Raw genomic sequence first — 17,559 nt, 5'->3', positions numbered from 1 at the left:
CACTTATGTAAGAGTGTGAGAGAATTTGAAAATGGAGACTCTTGTACCCTTGTCAGTCCTTCCTTCTCATTTTGTGCTTTTTTTGGAGGGCTGTCTGTGTCCAGAATTCGACATGTCCCTCAGAGGATGTGAAATTTGAAATAGGCTTATAGGTCCCCTTCTGGTGACAGCTGGCACGTTAAGACTCTTAAAATGACGTTGATGAGGGGGAAATGCACAACCTATTTTCAGGACCTGAACTCACTATTACCTCTGAAAATAGAAGGCAAACACTTTTTATCTAACTGGCTACAAACTATATGGTTTATACTAAGGGAATTTAGAGGTCTAGGCTGTGGACAAGGGGTGCTAATCCCAGCTCAGGAGAGGGGGTGCAAAAGTGCCTTTAAGCTCCTGGCACCAGTCAAATCCCCAGGTATAAGTGAGAGCAGAAGATAAGGCCTGTTTATGGAGAATTCTGACAAGTCATCGGATCTGATTATATGGTCTCCCTCACCTACTTAGACAAGTCTGAGTAGTGCAACTTATAAATTCAAACACTAAATAAAAGGGCCGAATGTTTTACACTCATCTGTAGCTAAATGAGGAGACTCTGTTCCTTGCTGTGCAGCTGAATCATTCCTCCCTCCTCCACCAGACAGGGCCCCCCATGCACACAGCTGCCCCGTACCACACAAGTCAGTGTTTGCCATTTCCATGGCACCGGCTCTCCTTTTTCCTGGGAGGCAATGGAGGTTTCATCTTAGAGGTGGGAGATCATCCACCTCCCAGCTCTGCAGAGATGAGGCAGAAATTGCTATACAGCCCAAGTTTGTGTTACCTGTCCACAGAGCCTCCCCACGCTGAGGGGTCTTGAGTGCAGCTGTGATCAAGGGAAGATCTGGAAACTTGACTCATTGGAGCTGAGCTGCCAGAGAGCAGGAAGAGGATGTGCCAGGGTTCCCAGAGTGGCACAGAGGCAAAGGGTTGCTGCAGTTATGGGCCTTGTTTCCTGTGGATCTGTCAGGACTTGGAGCAGAGCCACGTCTTATTTCAAACCAAGTCCCTTCGTAGAGTGATTTGGGGGAAGTTCTATAAGAAGAGCTTGAAGGAGTTTTTTCCTCCCATCAAAGTCCTTCCCAAGGGTATTTCTAAGGCCAGGATGATGTGGGTCTATTTTGAAAAAAGACGGGCGAGATCAATATGTACTGCCCACTTCTTCAGAAAATGCTCAGCTCAGAGTGATCGACCCAAACAATTGTTGCCCCTTTTCAACCTGAGGGCCCCTTTTTGACCCTAATCAAAGTTTGGGGCACTGGGGATGTTCCAGTTGGGAGGAGAAATTGGTGATAGGTATTCCTTTGATGTGGTGTTGTTTATTTACAAAGTCCCATGTCTCCGAATGCAGAGGGAGTCAAATAGCAGGTAACAATTCCTTTTGCTTTCAGCACCAAGAGCACTCTTTTCAGCCTGCAGTGCTGGCCAAAAAATCTCTGTCCAAGTTTCTTACAGAGTCAGCCACTGCAGTGCTTTCAGCTGCTCCTTCAGCCTGTCTCTTTTCTAGCTTTCCTGTATATTCTCTCCTATTCCCCACTCCAACCTCCAGCCACAACACCCAGTCCAACCCTCAGCCCACCTAGTGCTAGTTTCTGGGCAGGGTCTACCAGGCTATGCTTTAGGTGTCACTGCCATACTGTCTGGAGTGTCTCATGACTGGGAGTGCCAACCCCAAACTGGTGGTATGTTCTGTAATTAGATTTCACCAACCTAGTACCTAATGTGAACTCCTGGATCGCTATAACAGTCTTCCCATGAAGTCACAGACTGTCCCCTTGGGCATTCCAGTCTATTCTGCCACCCAGGCTAGCTGGACTTAGTGATAGTTGGTTGCCATACATCAAAGATCACGAAATATTCAGGTTGCTCCCAGTCCCAAGAGACCAGTCATTTACCCCAGATCAATTTGTACCTCAAATCTCTCACCAAAGACAACACTTGTAGCTAAACCCATAGTTAACTAAGGATTTATTAACTAGGGAAAAAATGAGAGCGTTATTTACAGGCTAAAGCAGGCAACATATATGCACAAATAAATTAGTCGGTGGTTCAAAAAGGTGACAGATGTAATAATCTGTCAGCACTGAATGTCTAACCCAGATTGACCTGGGGGATCGCTGCTTTTGTTTCCTAGCTCCAGCCCTGTGAGAGTCCAAACAGTAGAGAGACAGAGGGAGTTTTCTTGTGTCCATGTTTTATCCCCTTCTGCCAGCACTTAAGCTAATTGGATGGGCTTTCTTGCACGTAGCACCTTCATGGGTGTAGGAGGGGCCATTAACCCAGTCTTTGTATCATGATGTTCCACAATGGCCCACTTTGTTTGGATAGTCCTTGATAGGTGGGGGAGCCACTCTTCCTGCCGGGGTTCACAAGTTCAGAGCAGGCATTTTTACAGCTACAAAGCAAAACTTACATATTACGATACAACATGGGATACAACATTACAAGTAATACATGTGTAACCTTTGGGTGGGCTACAGTTTACTGCCCGCATGAAATCTGAGCCCAGCTACAGGGAATCTATTAAACATATCCAAAATTACCACACCCAATTCCAGAAACTTTTGGACGTGGAGTGCTAATTGTGCATCTGCCTAGCAACAGTGACCCAGACACAACTCATTCCTACTCCCCACCCTTAGATCTCTTAAAGAGATCCCCCGATTAGGCACATGGGTCACACCTGCCACAACTTACAAACCTTTTATAGAATCTAAACACTAAACACATCCTTACAAGTCTAACACCTCCCTTGAACGACGACAACATACAAGTGATCTGGTCTGGTTTCCAGCTATGAATTTGTCAGTGCCCAGCTGATGCCATCAGTGTCACAGTCACCCCTTAACAGCCTCTTACAACTGTCTTAAATGGGGGTTCACACATCCATTTGAACAAGGTTTGCCAAATAACAAGGGCAAATCGCTTCCTCTTGTGAAGCTCCTGCTCGCTATGGGTCTCTATCCTGCAGGTCTCATTCAGGCAAAACTCTCATTGACTTCAGTCAAACTTTTGTCTGAGTAAGGCCTGCAGGATCATGGCCATTATAAGTAGCTCATACATGTGCTGATTAAAGGGGTTCACGGATCACAGGCAAGTGCTGTTCACACTGAATCATACCAGTTTTGTCATTTTTCTGCATAAAAACATATTTGTGTAAATATAGCTAAAAATAAGCAGGAGTTGAAAAGTTTTAAAACTATTAGCACTCTGTGGGGACAGCAAGTATGGTTGCATTCTGGATAAGAATGCAATTACTGTTGCTGTCAGCTGATTTCTGGATGTCGACTGTAGGGTGGCCAACTTTGTATTTGCAGAAAACTGAACATCCTTGCCCCACCCCTTCTACGAGGTCAAACTCCCATTCACTTGCCCCATCCCTCCATCGCTTGCTCTCCCCCACCCTTGCTCACTCATTCATTTTCACCAGGCTGGGGTGTGACGGGGTGAGGGCTCTGGCTGGGGGTGCAGACTCTGGGGTGGGGCTAAGGTTTGGGTGCAGGAGAGGGCTCAGGGCAGGGGCTTGGGGTGAAAGAGGGGTTTCGGGGAGCAGGCTCTGGGTGGCGCTTACCTCAGGAGGCTCCCTGGAAGAAGCGACATCTTCCTCCAGCTCCTAAGTAGAGGCGCCACCACGTAGCTCTGCGCACTGCCTGCACCTACAGGCACTGCCCCCTCAGCTTCCATTGGCCACGGTTCCTGGCTAATGGGAGCTTCTGAGCTGGCACCGGGGGCAGAGGTAGCGCGCAGAGCCCCCGTCCCTCCGCCTAGGAGCCAGGGGGAGATGCCGGTTGCTTCTCAAGAGTTGCGCAGATCTGGGTTGGGAGCCTGCCTGCTCCGTCAACTGGACTTTTAACGGCCTGGTCAGTACTGCTGACCGGAGCTGCCAGGGTCATAGAATCATAGAATATCAGGGTTGGAAGGGACCTCAGAAGGTCATCTAGTCCAACCCCCTGCTCAAAGCAGGACCAATCCCCAGACAGATTTTTACCCCAGTTCCCTAAATGGCCCCCTCAAGGATTGAACTCACAACCCTGGGTTTAGCAGGCTAATGCTCAAACCACTGAGCTATCCCTCCCGAAAACCAGACTGCTGGCAACCCTAGTCGACTTGCTCTGAAACAAGTTGTGTTCAGGCCTCATTGGCAGAAGGGATAACTGCCATGAAATGGATGGGGCCTTCCGGGCTGTGGGTTGAATGTTTGAAGTTATAATATAGAAGTAGGACATCTCCTTGTCAGAAAAAGGCTCTTTTAGAGATACAAGCGGTATGTTCTGAAAATATTTTTGAATATCTAAAAGGAATTTTATCCGGATTATTTTTGATGCTTTGAGAGTCTTCCTGGTTGGCATCACTGTCCAGTCTAAGTCATTTGCTTTTGTCTGGTTTTTCCTCTTGTTTTAGCCTGAAGCGTCAAACAAAATCAGTTTGAGAGAGAGCGTCCAGCTGAATTCCAAAGGTAAGAGGATGAATCATATAAGAATTAGGGTTTTTTTTCTATTGTACTTCTTGTGTTCCTGAAATGTGCCCAGGAATAGGAGAAGGAAATACTCCATCTTGTGTTCTGCTGCAAAGTTACAGCTTGTTTATGAATATGCAAGTAAATAAGATTGTTTTTCCTCTAATAAGCCTACAGCCTGGGAGCTTCAAAGATAGGATCCCACCTAGTTCCTCAATTTTAGTGTAATTGTCTAAAATGAACAGTATCTCAAAAAATGTAACAAGACAAAAGTAGGAATAGCTTCCTAACTTTTTTGGTACTTTCCCATTCTTAAATAAATATCCTCTACACTGCCTGGAGAAATATATCAAACTTGACCTGGACCACCTTCTTAGAATAGATAAGGTAGTTTAGTCTTCTCTGTCCATCAAGTCCTTAGCCTCTTTTCTGAGGCTGCCGTGAGGAGTGCTAATTGTGACCTGGACATCTGCCCACTAAGAAGTGGACTGAGACTATCCATTAGTTTCACATAGTACTCCAGGTAACCATTAGATAGCAATAATTTTTGTTTGTTAGTTTAATATTGTGAATATTCTGGCTGCTGTAATTTGTTAGGTTCTTCACTATAGGAAATAGCATGGCAGTTTCTTGGAAATAAACACAATTCAAATTTCTCTGTCTAAATCCAAAAGGGTGGAAATAAAATGTTGTCAAAAGGTAGTATGAGCCTGGATGCATTTACATATGTGAGAACTCTAAGTGCACATACTCATGTGTGCGCACACACACACACACACACAAAAAGAATGTTTTAGAATAACTTAGTCTGTGCATAGTTTTCAAGGGAGGTGTATATCTTGGGGGTTTTTACCTATGCTTTTCTTGATATCTAGTACCCTTTTTCTTGTACAAAACAGATGTTACTACTAATCAGATTGGCTATGTATGGTTGCCGGACTAGAAATGAAATAGAACTTGAAAGGTGACTTGCAAATTAAATAAACATCTGCGTTTCCAAGACCCAAATTAAAGTTTTACCTTTTTTTCATTTTCCAGTTCTGAAAACTGTTGCCAAAAATGTATTGTTTCTGAATCTCTGACATACCTGCAGCAGAAGCCCACAACACTATGAGCCTTGACTTTTAGAGGGAAATCAGGGGCAGTACAGAGACCTAAAAGAAAAATACTAAAGACAGCATGAGAGCATTAGGAAAACAATAAACAGAGAAATAAGAGAAGTTAATGAAAGAGATTAGCAAGAGCTTTAGTAGAAACATGTCACTACTAGAGACAGAAGGGAGGGACAAAAACCCACTGTATTTACTTTTGGGCACTTCACATCTCAGGCTTCTACAAATGTGTTTGAAATTGTTCAAACTACTTTAAAACACATGGAATTTTGGAATAGCCAGTGTATCATAATACTTTATCAAAGTTCAGCAAAAATTCCTATTTAAGGGCTAGCTTGTGGTTTCAGACACAGCTTTGAGGAAGGGATGGATCAACTCAGGAGGAGCGCTGGAAAACATTGTTATTCAGTGACACACATCTGAGCTGCAGTTACTCCCCTGCTTCCCCCTTGCTCCCAGGGTAGGAATTTACTGCTGGCCTATTTCAGCAATAAATCACTCGCTGCCCTGCCAACCTCTCCACACTAGCTTAGCTACTCTGGCTAGAGAGTAGGAGGGTGAAAGCATTTCCTCATCTGCTTGCTCTGAGGGAACAGGCAGGTGAGTAGCCTGAATTGCTCCTGTGTGTCTAGACTTAAGATCTGGGCAGTCTGCATAAAAGGTTTGTAGATGTGTAGTCCAGGTCACTAACCTGCAATTAGTAATGAGACTGAGTCACAAAATTCCAATTTCACTCCAGGGATTGGATAACCCCTTTTCCACAGTAAAACCTGCCAGAAGGGACAAAGAGGAAGGAAAGCTTAACGCAATTCTCATCTTATCTTTGAATTTCTTGACCTTTTTGTGTGTCAATGCTTTACTATATTGTTATAATAATATTTTGTATTGCATTGTTTTCAAAAAGTATTTGATGAGTGTGTTCATGTCATTGCACTCTCACGCCTCCCTTTCCAGGTATTTTCTGATCTCTGTGGAATGAATGAGCAGCATTTCTGATGGTCAATGTTGAGATCTTCAGATGTGCTTTGGCTATTGTGGGAAACTGGTTAGATTTTGCATTCTATGGGCCAGATTTTAATACCAATGAGTAAATCTGGAGTGCCTCTGGTTTAAGGCAACAGGGTTGCTCCTGATTTACATGAGTGTAACGAAAATCAGAATTTGGCCCTAAAATTCAAGGTGAGTAAATAGTGAAGGAAATCAAGGGCTCTCCTGCCCTTTTCCTATTCTGGAAGCAATGAAACAACTCACTACTGCATGGTGAGAAAAGAAAACTGACATCAATCATTCATTTCACAAATCCAAGTAAACCTCAGGATTTTCTTGTTTAATTCCCATCTGTGGGAGAGCATGAAAATACTTGTAATTTTCATCTGAATGCCACTATGGTTCCAGATTTGTTTGTTTAGTCAGAGAACTGCTCTAGTAGATAAGTGTCAAGTCTGAAACAAGGTCCTTTTCAGCTTTTAAGAAATAATGCCAGTTAAAAAACTGACTGAGTTTGGCATTTTAGGGCAGATTGTTGAAATAATTAAACAATCATTGTAGGAGATCTGTATTGATTAGTTCTAATACCTTGGATAGTTAACTGAAGATTTATTAAATAAGAGTTTTTAGATATAGCTCTCACTTTTCTCTATAACAGGGAATGGTCCCGATGCCATTCACTAGAAGATGCTGGTTTAGTGATTCTTTGGGATTTTAATGATTTATTTTAGGACATAAAGGGTCTGATTCTCTTCTGATTGTGGTGTAAATCAGGAGTTACACCAGGGAAGTCAATGGTATTACTCGGGTAAAAGCAATGTCAGAGGAGAATCAGAGCTAAAGAATACAGTTCCCATTTGAATGTGACCGTTTTAATTGGGTTTAATTTAACAGTGGCTTAAGTGTACCTTCCCTCGTGTGAAATCGGTATTGAGAGGGATTATTGATGCATCTAAATTGTAGGCCATTCCTGCCGGTCTGTAGCCACATCACTGCAAGCTGTGATCTCATTAGATTTTGAGCACTTAACATTTACTATCTGTGTAGTGCTTTGCATGTTATGTTATTTAAACATGATCAGGGCAATTTAGTAATTGGACAGAATCATGAAGATCTTGAAGGAAAATGGTGTTGGTGACTTTAGGGTTACCATACGTCCTCTTTTTCCCGGACACGTCCGGCTTTTCGGCATTCAAACCCCCGTCCGGGGGTAATTGCCAAAAAGACGAACATGTCCGGGAAAATGGCGGCTCTGCTCCTCCCCTGACTCTTCGGCTCTGTTTAAGAGCCGGGCTGCCCGAGCGCTCCCGGCTTCGGGCAGCCCCCATGCCTCCGGACCCTGCGCCACCGGAGCCCGGGAGGGGAAGTGCCTGGCTGGGGGTGCAGGGTCCGGAGGCAAGGGGGCTGCCCGAAGCCCAAGCGTTACTGGCTTCACGGTTTGCCGGGCAGCCTCCAGACCCTGCACCCCCGGCTGGGCGCTTCCCCTCCCGGGCTCCAGCTGTGCTGGGGAAGCGCCGGCCGGGGGCGCAGGGTCTGGGGGCTGCCCGGCAAACCGTGAAGCCGGTAGTGCTCGGGCAGCCCTTTCCGTGTGGCTGGGAGTGGGAGGGAGGAGGGGGCGGAGTTAGGGCAGGGAAGGGGTGGAGTTGGGGCGGGGCTGGGGTGGGGAAATGGGCGGGGCCTGGGCCCGTGGAGGGTCCTCTTTTTTTATTTGTTAGATATGGTAACCCTAGTGATTTAGTAGGTAGCGCTTTTCCTTCTGATTCAGAATTGAACCAGTGTCCCCAGCATGATCCTATGGGCTTTGTGAAAAAGGAGGTGCTGTATTTTGGTAAACCTGTAACCCTGAATATGTATGATTATTAAAGATCCCATTGAACTTTTTCACAAGACCATATATGTTAGTCCTGGTGTGCTGGCAAAAATTCACTTCAAATTCCCCATGCAGTTTCAAATGGCTATTGTCTTTCAATTTCCTGCCTAAAACTTGAATAGTGTTGCTGTGTGCTGTAAGTGCATATGAGCTGCTGTGCTTTGCTCTGGTGGTGTGCAGCTTATGTAATCAATCTGTATTTTCTTCTTTGCAAAAAACTTTTAGAGTCGAACAAATAATTAAACTCTGGGCTTTTGCTTTTAGCCATAGAGTTTCATTGTCTCCCTGACTTTGCATGGCTAGTGGTTATGCAGAGTAGATGAGGGTTAGGCATCTACAGGATTTGGGGCAGGATTTCCTGCAGCTTCTTGCTAGGCAGATGGAGGAACTGTCGTTTCCATGCTCTCATCCCCAGTACAGTGGATAGCTCAAGACCATGCTGCCCTTGGATACCAGGCTGCCGGATATGTGCCGTGACTCCACCAAGGGGATTCCCAGACAGAAAGAATGAATTAATGCTGCTTTGAGTAATGTTCCTTTACCTCTCTTTTTTCAGTGGCTTCACTTTGCAATGGGTGGGGGAACATGCCCTTTAATGGACAGTGCCCCAACTGTTTCTCTCAATCCCTGACTCCTCCTCCTTTCAGATCATGCAGATATTCTGAGAGGTGATTTAAGGCAGCCTTGCAGAGGGTAGAACATTACAATTATTTTCCCCTTATCTCTATAACTTCTGTAGGTGTGACTCCTCCCCCTACCACAGAGTGGAGTAAAACATAGAGGCCACAATTGGTATAGTCAATATATAAAGGTTTTAGGATCAAATTTGGAAGAAGGGTTGTGTATAAATCCATGCCTATGATAATTACCGTAATATCCTAATTAGGGTTGAAAAAATCTCTTAAGGTTGTATATGCTGTGATGTGTTATTGCAAGAGATACTTATTTACAATACATTGAATGCCATCCAAAAATCAAATTATTTAGTTAGACATGGGCTGAAATTTAGACACCATATCAGCCAGCCAGGGTGGAAAACATTTTTCAGCCCACCCCACTCCCAGTGACTGGGGGGGACAGGGGAGCCAGCCAACCAGAGCAGAAGAGGGAGGTTTAAAAAAACCTGATTGGTGCAGCAGTACGGCACTCCTGGAAACTAGTGTCCAGGGCAACCACCCTGCTTGCCTGTCCATAGAACCAGCCCTGAGTATCAGTCAAGTAGACATGATCAGGTTACTCTTTCAGAAGAACTGAGCAGTTGGTTTAAATTCTTGATTAAAAGAGTGACTAAATTGCATAATTATTTGTGCCATGTAAGTTTTGATTTTCTTAAAATAATTAAAGTTCAAGGTTTACCGAAGGATGAAGTCCTTAAATACATACGCTGCAAGCTACTGGTCTCAAATACTGTAGCTGTTTTGTTCAAGAAGATGTGACATTCCACAGTTGGCTGTGGATATTAACACACACAGTGGCCATGCAGAGATTGCCATGGTGAATAAATAATCAACCCATTACATAAAGGCCATTTTTGCAGCAGGGGAGTGTTTGTCGAGGTATCTGTATGCTCACATCTCAACTGTTTTTTCTAGCAAGAGCTAGCAAATTGACAGAACTGAATAAGTTTGTGCTTTCTGGGAAAGGGAAGCTTTGAAATATGCATATAGTCACAGTATTGTGTATAACCATTGTGGGTAAATGTAACCAAGAACAAAAATTAAAATAATCTTAGGACCAAATTAGGGATGTAAATACCGTTTAAAAAGTTAACCGTTTAAACTATTAAACATTTTTGTTTAAACTGTTCAACGGGGCCGGCTGGAGCTGGGGCCGCTGCGGCTGGCTGGCGCTGCTTTGGAAGCTGCCGGAGCTCCACATTGCTTGGACCAGACCCTGCTGCACAATTGCCAAAGGCCCCCGTGGTGACCAGGAATGGAGGGCTGCAAGTAAAGGAGGAGATTTCAAAAGCTGACCCTTGTTGTGATTTTTGGAGGGGGCTAAGGACACAGTAGGAGGCGACCCAGGGAGCAGGCTTGGTGGCGTCCACCCCCCCAGGCTGCATAATCGACCAGCCAATCACAGGGCCCTGGGTTGGAACCCTGTGGAGCAGGGAGGGTCCAGGTTCCCTTACCCTTGGCCATGGACTCTCACCACCGGCCTCAGATACCGAATCCCCCTCCCTCACACTCCCCAAACATAATATTTTGAAATTGATGTTCTTGTCAGTTTCACTATTGCCCTGGAATGTCAGTTTTACTCAGCAGCTGTCTGGGCTCCCAGGGATGTGCAGCTCCTGGGCAGACCCATCATGCAGACTGCCCCAGTGCTAGGGATCCCAGAGCTTCCAAACTCTTAGGCTCACTTCCTCCCCTGGTCTGGGGCTGCCCAGAAAGTCCCTATAGTGAGGTTGCCCCAGAGCAGCAGACGCTGGGGGGATCTAGTCGCGGGGTTTCTGGGCTCCCAACTGTACAGCAGGGAACCTGGAAGCTCTGAGAGCCTAAGCTTGAGCCAGGGTTCTCAGGATGTCTGGGCTCCCTGCTGCAGTTCCAGGAACCAAGCCACAGATAGAGCAAGGGTACCCTGGGGCTTTCTGGCTTCCAACTTGAAGCAGGGACCCTGAAAGCCCTGGCATGGTAGGGCTGTCTTGGCGTGCCAGCTGGAGCCTGGGCTCTCAGAGTTCTAGGCTCCCTGCTCTTCAACAGGGAGCCTGGCAATGCTGACATGGAGTGGGGGGCCTAGCAACCCCAGTAGGCCAGGCTCCAGCCTGGAACACGGCTGCCCAGTCAGTTTCCAGCAGACATCTGCCTGTGTTTTGTTGAATCTGTAATATATTTGCAGAAACATTTTACTTCATTGAACTGGTATTTTTCTCATCAAACTACTTTCCTATCCTGAGCAAGATCGTCCATAAATTGGTAGTGAGCCATTTCCAGCAGTGCTTGACCTTCACTGGTATCTCAGACCTTTCCCCGTGAGACTTTGCAGCAGAACACAGCATGGAAAGAGTCCTGGCTAACAGATGGACGATCTCCTTCTGGCTAGGGACAGAGATGAATGTTGATGCAACTTGATTTATTGTCTGTCCTTAGAACTGTTGATCATAAGGTGCTGCTGATCTATCTGAGCGATCTGGAAGATACGGACAGGCCTGATATAAAATGGCAATGCGCATTCCTATTTGACCAATCCTAAAGGGTCATGATGGGCAGCTGCTCCTCCTGTCTGGGGCTTCATATGTGAGAGCCTTTAGAGTCCTCAATCTTCTCTGTTCCTATTCAACCTCTATATGAAATTGCTAGGAGTGTTAGTGCAGAATGCAGAGGTATAGCCTACAATGACAGACATAGACTGATGGCACAAACCTCTAAGTGTCCCTTAAATCCTAGTCAGAAAGTGGTCTTTCCCAGGTATCCCAGGAAGAAATAGTAGCCTGGCTGAAAGACAACTGGCTCAACTGTAATCCAGGAAAGACTGTGATACTGTTGATAGGAAGGTGGAAGAAGCATTTTGCAGAGCTGGCTAATACTGCAGACTCACTCTCAAATGACAGCATGTGCCCACCACTGATCAAAGCTGTGTACAGCCTCAGAATTCTGCTAATCTCATTGCTCCTGGACACCAAAATACTAGTTGTCACCCCCAGTGTCTTTCTTCTTCAGCTAGCAAGGAAACACTCCTTTTCTCTCAGATGAAGAATTACACCCGATCCCTTCATTTACCTTCTGGATGAACTGTCACAATTTACTCCAAAACCAGAAATGAAGGCTGTGAAGAGGCTCTTTATCCAATTTATGGCAGTCTGCCTCCTAAGGGGGACAGACTGATGGAAGAGTATAACTGGTGCTCTGCATTGGTTCTCCATTCATTGCAAGTTCATTTTAAGGAACTGGTCCTGGTCTTTACATCTTATACTAGCCTAGAAGCCCTCTTCTCCCTTCATTCTGTGCCAGAGAAACTGTTCAGTTGGCTCATGGCAGCTAGCAAAACCTCTGGATTAGGCTAGAGGGAAGCAAGAATGGAGCTTTCTCAACCCAAGCTATCAAAATCCCCTGCCAACTAAAGTAGGGTGAGCCCAATCTTGCTATGCTCACAGCATGCTGCAAAACTCTCATCTTGCTGAAGATGTTCCCCAAATAACATTGTGAAGGAGACCCAGGCAGCGCTCTCCTGGAAAACAGCAATCAGCAGCTAGAACAAGAGAGTGAGTAGTATTAGGATCCTACTTTGGAGAGAGCTTGTTGCGATTCTTTGTAAACTGTCCTTCAGGCCTAGCTGCTATAGGGAGAAGATACATTTTTTTGTTCCCAGCTGCACAAGTGAGAATTGTCCAGAGCATTCTGGGACAATGGGGATGAGGGCAGCTAGCTACCACTACAGCAGTGTGGGGGCTAGGAAAGGAAACATTGCCAGTGATCTGATCCCAGAGGAATTGGACACATTTTATAGTTTCACTAGAACTAGCCTGAACACTGGGACAGTGGCTGGAAACTGGGCTGTCAGTGTAAAACTGGTGTAAGGGATATGGTGTATCAGATCCAAAGTTTCAAACTTCAAAAATAAAAGGGGGGATGTTTTGTTTGGATAGTGAACATGACCTGTCTTAAAGCAGAGATGCTTAGAACCCCTTTGAACTCCACTTATTATTAGGGTCAGTAACATTGTAGGAGTTATGAGGCGCATATCTGATTTGGCCAGCTCGAAAATATTCAAGAAGAAAGCATAATTGCCCCTATTGGGCTGAAACTACTATGTGAAATTTACATTTGCCCCTCCTTTGAAAATATTCAACCTGTAAAGAATGAGATGCATGAGCCTTAGGACCCACTCTGGTCTACACTATGCACCTAATGTAGTGTTGTGCATGGTCTTGAGTGAATGCCTGCTGACCTTATCCAGGAGTGTGTAAAGAGTGACTTAACTGTGCTTCATTGCTTATGATTACATGCTGAATACTGAATAATTGGTTTAACAGAGACTGTCCGCAGTAATAGAAGCATCAACAAATTCTTTTCAATGGTTTCTAGAATCTCTGTGCATCCCTAAGCATGTGTATTTCTCAACATTTAAAATAAAAGTCCCTTTTAAAAAATCCATTTGAGTGAATATTTTGGAAGATCCAGTTTCTAAAAATCTGCATCTACTGGTGATATTCCATTCAATTCAAGCTGGTAATTAGAAAGCAGAACTAACAGAGTAAACCATGATGAATTCAACCTTTTTTGCATCTGTTCAGCATGTCTGAATAGTTTCAGTGAAAGATCAGAATAGGATAGGAGATCAAAGAATACAGATCAAGTCCTTTATCAGACAGCCAAGTGGTCTCTAATGCTTTCCAGTGTGGGAACAATCTAGTGGGTCTCTTGAGGCAGTACATCTTACATTTCTTTTTACTGCGAGTGCATTGTGTGTGGATTCAGCTTCAGATTTCTGTTGTCACAGGTAATCCTGAGAAGTTGTAACCTTTTTAGGACTGTTGTGCTGCTGCAGAAAGTATTTTCAATATTTCAGATTTTAACATTCATATATTTAATTCAAATGGAACATTCCATAGAATATATTTATGAGAAGGATGGAGGAAAAAAGCATCTGAACCCAGTTAATAAATATAAAGCTTATTTTACAAGAGACTTAATGATCCTATTATTTTAACAAATCACACAAGATAGTGTCTGATACCAGGCCTAAGTAGCAGAGACTTATTCATCACATCCTCATGACAAGCTTTTTCCATCTACAGCAGCAGGGAGGGGCTTACATTTTTTTATGTGAATTGCCAAAAAATGCAGATTCAGGTCAACTGATGCAATTCACAAATTTGTGTCAATTTTGGTGAATTGTTTCAATAGAATTTAAAAAATAAAAGGAAATGTTGAAATGGTTGGTTTTGGCATTTCCAAAATGAAACATTTCAACTTTTTGTTTCAAAAAGATGTTTCATTTTGGAATTTCACTCAATTTTATTTTTTTTTAAATTGAAAAAATGTAAAATCCTCAAAACCAAATTGTTTTCATTTTGACCCAAAGTTTTCAACTTGTTTGTTTTGGTGGGAAAAAAAAAATTTCAGGTCAACCTGAACCAATTTTTCTTCTACTGATTTCTCTTCCCTCCTCTCCTCTGCAAGTCTGGCTACCAAAATGAAAACTTGGTTATATGCACAACTCTATTTGGAATTCGTTCCCACACTGAATTCCGACGCTGAAGAGAACTGTTCCTGGTTTCCTCTATGGCAGGACAGTAGACTTTTTTCCCTGTGGGGAGTTGGGGCCTACAGCTTTTATTTTATTGTTGAAAGTTGATTTGTCCTTAACATGTGGAGGAACACTGAGCATTCCTTTCTCTGGATCTTATGATGCCAAAAGCAGCCTTCCTTGGGTGTGGAACATGTTTTGGGGGAAAAGTGCTTAATCTAATCCTAGTCACATCTGTTATGTCATGTATTTTATATAATGCTTGCCACCAAAGTTTGCTGGCAAAAGATGGGATCCACCTGACCAAGGGGAAGAGCATCTTAACTCACCAACCTAGTGAGGTGTGCTTTAGATTAGGTTTAAATGGGGCAGATGACAAACCCCACAGGTAAGCATTTAAAAAAAAAAAAAAACCTTAACAGAGGGGTACCTGTTGGTGGTGGAGGGGGAACATAGAAATTTACAATAGGGTCATAGGAGCAACTAGAGGGAAATCAGTGGGGAAATCTGCTCAATGTCCTAGATTTCTATACACAAATGCCAGGAGTATGAGGAATAATAAGGAAGAACTGAAAGTATTAGTCCATAAGCTAAATTACGACTTAATTGGAATCACAGTTTATGTCTACACTGCAATGTAAAATCAGGCTCAGACTCGGGTCCAAACCCCCTTTCCATCTACATGCAATTCTGTCTAACCCAGACTTGGGCCACAGGACCTTGCAGGGGTGGAAGGTTGGATCCCGAGTTCTGTAGGGACTTGGGCCCAAACTTCATCATTTTGCAGTGTGGATGCACTCAGGCCCGGGCCCCCTTGACTCTGGTCCCAAGAGTCCCCCAGTGCTGTCCCACAATCTCATGGGCCAGCGTCCTAAGACTATCCTAAGACTGACCAATCGACTCCCAGAAAACGGAAGCAACTCCACTGGTTCAAGTACAGCTGTTTGGTGTTTAACCCTTCCATTTTGTTTTGAACACTAAGCTGTGAGCAGAGTGAACCACCTTCTGCATTTGTAATGACCTCAGATGTGAAGAAGCCCTTTGCCAAGCAGGCAGTTTTCAATAAATCTCTGGTGTGAGCTGAGCAAACAGTTCAACTTTAGCAAGAGTTCCAGAAATGACCACGCGCACCAGCTAATAATGAAGAAGCTGGTAGCACTGGGAATTCACTGGACTGGTGACCAGTGCAGGGAGTGGATTAAGCAGCTCAAGACCAACTACTGGAAAGCTAGGGATGAGAACTGCACCTCTGGGAACTCGGCATCATCCTGCTCCTTTTTCGAGGAGTTTGACTGGGTACTGCACTGAGCCACTAGTGCTTCATGACAGCCTGGTCAACAGGTGGCAACCTTCTCACCCTGGGTTCAGTACAGGACCAGAGGGGAGCCAGTAAGCACCGGAGAAGGCTGCCAAAGTGGCTCTTATACTCAAACCAGGCCCTAAGGAGGCTTTGCTGTCGGAGCACCTGTAGCATATTCTGGGTCTCAGCTCAGAGGAGCTTTTTGATGCCCCTCTAGAAGAGCTGCCTGCCATGGAACCAGCATCAGAAACACAAGAGGCAGAAGTAGCCCTTAAGTCTGGTAAGTTTCTGGTTCCATGTTTGCTGCTATTGTTGAATATAGGGATGGGAAGGACCTCTGGTTTACTGCCCAATATAAAATGTATTGCAAGCCATAGGCAGCAGTGTGTATCTGCTAATGGTGGATTGCACGCCAGCACCCTGGTGGTGACATCACTATCACCACCACATGGAATTCAAAATGGAGAGTGGGAACCACAAACAACAGTGAAACAAGCATTTACAATTAATTTTTTTCCCAGAAACTTGCACATTCTTACAGACATGCTGAGGTGTTTCAAATAAGAAGTTGATATTGCGTTCTCTTGTAGCATGCCGTGCCATGTGGTGTCGGGCCAACCACAACATAATGAGCCACCTGAAAACAGAAAACTAACTGGAGGGCGAGGGGGAAGGGAAGGTTAAATGCAGTCCATGGATGATTAAATCAGTGTCCAAGTATGGCTGGGGGTTTGTATGCAGTCCAGAAATGTGCTGGGGGATGGGTTGGGGATGGCTGTGTAGTTCTTTCGGAGTCCTTGTTATCATGTGTGTTTGCATGTAGTCCCTGGGAAGATGCGTTCAGAGCAGCCTACATCGGGAGCTGTAGAGAGCCGTAGAGAGGCAGTCATCCATGTGGATGCTAATGCCACATCCTGTAAATTCCCCCATGAATCTTGACCCAATCCTGGGCTCTGATAGCCTCACAGTGTGATAGGCTGTCAAATTTCAGGGACGGTCATATTTTTCAGGTTCACCCCTATAGGTCACCAGGTCACTCCACTCATACTTGTGCTACTCTGTCACCATCATTTGAAAACCTCTATGGCATAAACAGCTGGCTTGCCACTGGCAGCTTGGAATAAAATCTTTTTGCCATTTTGGAACCTCTTGATTGTAATGTCCTCAAGAATGTGGAATGCATGAAAGTAGAGAAGAGGTTTCTATAGTCAGCTGTGGATTCCCTCCTGCCACAACAAGCCAAAGAGCTCTGCAATTTTTAAACAAAACAATTATAAATCGAAACTTACCATTGTCTGTGCAGTCTCTTCACTGTGATTAACTGAGTGTTGTCCCAGGGGTTGAAGCATTCCTCTTAGAATATACTGAGCCTCAGTTTTACAAAGTAACATTTTTTGGCTTTGAGATTCCACACTGCACTTTTGCCTGGGGATGTACTGAACCTGTTGTGAAGCACTGAAACAATAATCATTGGAGGTTTTTAGAACAGGTTGGACAAACATCTGTCAGGAATGGTCTAGGTTTACTTGGTCCTGCCTCAGCACAGGGGGCTGGACTTCTTAAGATCCCTTCCAGCCCTACATTTCTATGATCCTATGAACAGAAAAAA

General features: G+C 44.5%; 1 protein-coding gene across 7 annotated transcripts in view; it reads left to right on the top strand.

Annotated features, from left to right (window-relative positions):
• Window positions 1-17,559, top strand: part of PLEKHG4B (pleckstrin homology and RhoGEF domain containing G4B) — a 199,072-nt gene that overhangs the window by 42,281 nt on the left and 139,232 nt on the right. For 5 of the 7 annotated variants that reach the window (XM_065584056.1, XM_065584050.1, XM_065584053.1 and 2 more), the window contains exon 2: window positions 4,438-4,492. The exons of the other annotated variants lie outside the window; for them this stretch is intronic. The gene's annotated coding sequence lies outside the window, so the exon portion shown is untranslated. The remainder of the gene's footprint in view (window positions 1-4,437; window positions 4,493-17,559) is intronic. 7 annotated transcript variants of the gene reach the window in all.

This window comes from Chrysemys picta, chromosome 2 (assembly GCF_011386835.1).
Source record: "Chrysemys picta bellii isolate R12L10 chromosome 2, ASM1138683v2, whole genome shotgun sequence".
Classification (NCBI taxonomy): domain Eukaryota; kingdom Metazoa; phylum Chordata; order Testudines; family Emydidae; genus Chrysemys; species Chrysemys picta.
The sequence above is the reverse complement of the archived record's forward strand: the minus strand, read 5'-3'. Positions and strand labels throughout refer to the sequence as shown.